The sequence below is a fragment of the Mandrillus leucophaeus genome, unplaced genomic scaffold (genome assembly GCF_000951045.1).
Source record: "Mandrillus leucophaeus isolate KB7577 unplaced genomic scaffold, Mleu.le_1.0 Scaffold768, whole genome shotgun sequence".
NCBI classification, from domain to species: domain Eukaryota; kingdom Metazoa; phylum Chordata; class Mammalia; order Primates; family Cercopithecidae; genus Mandrillus; species Mandrillus leucophaeus.
The window spans coordinates 897612-901802 of record NW_012108341.1 but is presented as its reverse complement, the minus strand read 5'-3'; the positions used below and the strand labels follow the sequence as shown (position 1 = coordinate 901802).

The following is a 4191-nucleotide window of genomic DNA, read 5'->3' as shown; positions in this document are numbered from 1 at the left end:
TTCATAAAAGGTTTACATTTAATCTCTGAGGTAAAAGAGTTTCTGCTTTAGCTTGAACTTGTGTCATTCCCACCTCATCCAAATTCATGTAACATGGTGGGAAGGGTCCCCTAAGTCTTATACATTTAATCTAAAAGCATTCTTGGGGGACCCCCTCCTATGTTCAGATCAATGTCTCCATATAAAAGGAAGCTCTGAGGCTGTTCTAGTTGTTCCTACACTGTCTTTGCCACTGGGGTGAGTGCTTTCAGCCTCGCCAAGCTCCAGGCGCCCCGGTGTACATAATACTTACACTATGGGTGCTGCAAAGGCCCGGAAAGATAGGTGGAGCCATTGGAGTCAACTCTGGTACACGGTGGGGTTTAGTTATTTTAGACACTGGCTTTCAAAAGTTAGATGGAAGAGACACAGACTTTCCCTTATGCAGATTATAATTTAGTTTTCGAAACCATTAATTGGCAGAAAGTTATTTAAAAGTCCCAATTCTCATACCTCCATTAAAAGATTCTGATGCCAAAAATGGAATTATGTGGCCAATTACCCTCTTGGTGGTCTGGAAAATAGGTATGTTTTCACTTTTTATCCTTGGGCTAGTTACAGAAGGTGGAATCCACTTCCCATGAACTGTGTCTACCCTGATGTTGAAAGACTGAGCTTGAAGAATCCTTGTCTTTTAGCCTTTACAAAGCCCTGTCAACAAGCTTCTGTGAAACAAAGTTCCTGAAAAAGCTATCTTTTTTCTTTTCAAATAAGTGGCAGATATAGATACATAATTCAGTTTATGTTGTAGTCAGGAAAAAGGCGTTAAATCATGCTGTTGTAGAATTTTAGCCAGATTCTTTTGGCCAGATTCTTTTGGCCATTCAAATGGCTATTCAACAAATACTGATTGAGAACCTATTATATATTAAGTACTACACCAGTTCTACACCAGTGAGCAAGACACAATTGCTGATATCATCCCAAGTTAAATTGATTTGTATAAACAATATGTACATTACAAAAATTAATGTTGTTGCTATCTGAAATGAAAGGCATTTTCTGTCATTTTTTTTGAGTAGAGAGGAATAAAGAGACCAAACTAAAAATTAATGGCATTTGAGTTAATAACTGGAATACCTATTTTTATTGATCAATTGTCATACAGATGTGCAGTTACTTAATCCACTAGATAATTTGTATTTCTGCAGTATTATCCTTTTCATGCATCATTGTAACCCTATGTATTCAAGGTATGAACCCGTTTCATCAACAGTATTAATCTCAATTCATTTAGGAGCTTTAAATAATATTCCCTTAATAAGTATATTCTTTGATATGCTGCCCATGCTTTTGTGGTGTCAGAAGCTGTTAATGCAGATAAAAGCAAACATTCAGTTAAACAACCTTCTCATATATTAATTAGATTTCAAATTATTGGTGCATTTATATTTCCTGAATGGCTTCGGTTATGATAAACATCTAACTAGGCTAATTCAGAGCTTTGAGGCTAAAGTCCAGCCTCATGGATTAGTTTAATCTAAAGAACATTAAAATAGTAGAACATTTTCTATCTTGGCAAGAATCATAGTGTTGAAATTTCAAGAAGAAGATTTAAATTTGTCCATGAGACTGTAAACTTCTTGAAGGCAAGGACTCATCTCTGTAGCCCTGATGCATAATTGATGTTCTTCAAATGTTTGCTGATTTGAGTTGAACTGAGGAGGATAATAAAACAGCATTTGAGACTCGAAGTCTCCCAGGTTTTCCTGATATAATTTACAACGACTTCCCTGGCAAACTACTCTTTCTTCTTCGTTTAAAAAATTTCACTTTATTATGTTCATCTTTGATGTGGAACATTTTTTATGGCCTTCTGCTGTGACTCATTTTGGTGCTGAGTTATCTGCTTCCTTGGAGCCCAGCCCTTCCTTTTAAACTGTGGTATTCAGGCTCCCCAAAGTCAGCTTGCCTGCGGGTAGAGATCATAGCAAAATGTGCAAATGATATTCCAACTTCTAGGTAAAAACAGACAACTAAAATTTAAAACTCTATATCATGTAAGTCACCTGAAGAAAAAACTCACAAAAAAACAGAAAACAAAACCCAAGGGCATTTGTATGTTCCTGTTAACTCTTGACTGGCTAAAGGGAGTTATCTTTTCTGCAGTGATTAAAAAGTAAAAAAGGTGACCTAAGACAATCTCCCCAACTTACAAAAAGTTCTGAAGTTTTACTGTGGAGTCCAAGTAAACTGGCATTTAACTTCAGAAGCTATATCCCTGTATAATGTAATCATCACCACCAAATACAAATTAATTAATAGATATGGACAAAGTTTATAACTTCAATATTAAAATAGAATGGGGGAAAAGGGAAATAGGAAAATTTTAGAGCCCTCCACATATCCTTCATTTGTCATCAAGAGATTTGCTCCTTTGCTTCTTCTGTTTGTGTAAGTCAGAGTTTCTCAATCTTCAGTGTGCTTGTGAATTATTATTATTGTTTTTCTCAAACACATATTTTGTCTTACAGGTGATTTAAGAGCTCTAAAAGGGACATGTTAACTATCTTCAGAAACTCACCTCTAACAGTATTTCTATACCTATATTATACAAGAAAACTAATGAAGATTGACAGTCAAATTCCTAGAGAGACCTTTGACCCTTCTCTGTCTTAAATTTTTCACTTCTGAAATAGAAAGCCAGGTCCCTGGTCATCTTACCCTGCACTTTGCGCATAAAGAAGCTTAGGTCCAAAGCGCCATTACTGTACCTCATGATGACCTCTTAGAGGCACATCAGTAGGGCTGTCTGGACTGTGACATGCCATCAGACATCATTTAGGGGACTTCAAGTCTGGCTTCTTGCAGAGATGCTGTGGGATGCCTCAAAAACTTCCTGCATGGCTAGTTTAACTATGGGGCTTTAGATCTTTGTTAAATACAAGCAAACATTAACAGCAGCTGTGGAGAGGATAAGTTACCAATCCTCCCAAATTTCTCTTCCAGGCAGGGGGTTGTCCTGCCACTCTCAGAACTGGCTGTCATCTGCTGCTCTCTTGTCACACTGACACGGCCCCCTGGCTGGGCTGATTGGTCGCTGGCAATAACTGATATGGAATACTGATGTTCTCTCCGGCAGTTCCTTCCACTCTAAAGAGACTCCTTTCCATCCCTCTTCTTGCCTTGCCCAGCCTAGTGCCCACCCTCCCCCGACCATGCCTCCCCTGCACCTGGGGAGGGGGAGGACCAGTCCTGGGCGTGATGCTCTGAGACGGCGGTGAAATCCACCAGGCTGCTTTCACTCCGGCTGGCTCTCGGGAGAGTCCTGTTCCAGACTTCTCAGGGTTTTTACAGCACAAACAACTGCATACGGCCCGAGGGGAGGCTGAAAAGGACTTGTGTGTGGTGGTTTTATTGCCTGTCGTCACTTTGCTGGCCTCCTCCGGACTGGTGCCTGGAGGTTCACAGTGGATTTCTTTCTGCCGGAGACACCAAGGCACTGAGGAAGGATCCGTTCTCCTTCTGTTGACTCTTTCTATTTTTATGGTAAGTGCTTACATTGAATGAGCTGCTCTGCTGCTGCAGTGAACTGAACCGTTCGTTCCCCCTCTACCCAGCTAAGCTTAGTGACCTTCCTTCTGCATTTCTTCTGTTTCCATGGATCTTGTCTGGGATGATCCAGCTTCAAAAATGCCAGGGATCATTTGCCTGGAGTGTTTGTCTTTTTATCTTTTTTCCATAAATGCGAGCTCTTCTGCTGTGATACGAATATAAGTGCTCTGTCTTTGTCCTTGAAGCAGCAGCCGGGGAAATGTGTTCACGATGGTAAACTGCAGCAGTGTGCAGGGAATCTGTGGAGGATGACTGACAAATTTGGGCAGGATGAATCCTCAGTGTGCTAGGGGTACTCACTCAGAATCAGAAGGGCCGGGGGTGACCTGACCACATAGCAAACTCTTCCATCTTTCTAGGTGAAGATGAGCACACACGTGTGAGTTATGTTGAGTCTGCTGTGGGCAGCTGTGCTTTCTGCACCTGCCCGAGTGGGTCCAGGATGACCCTATATCTTGTGGGGTTTACAACTTGGGCAGAAACATTCTCAGCAGGAGGAATCCTGTGCTGGCAGACGGAGTAGACTGCATGACCTCATTGCTTCTTTTCCTTCCGAGTCTCAGGATACCCAGTTCTGCAAACCATATTTTGCAGGCT

At 41.0% G+C, this 4191-nt stretch overlaps 1 protein-coding gene across 3 annotated transcripts in view; it reads left to right on the top strand.

Moving 5' to 3' along the window:
* ANO4 (anoctamin 4) overlaps window positions 1–4191 on the top strand; it is a 425382-nt gene that overhangs the window by 92962 nt on the left and 328229 nt on the right. For 2 of the 3 annotated variants that reach the window (XM_011966636.1, XM_011966634.1), the window contains exon 1: window positions 3102–3528. The exons of the other annotated variant lie outside the window; for it this stretch is intronic. The gene's annotated coding sequence lies outside the window, so the exon portion shown is untranslated. Of the gene's footprint in view, window positions 1–3101; window positions 3529–4191 lie in introns of those variants that run through there. 3 annotated transcript variants of the gene reach the window in all.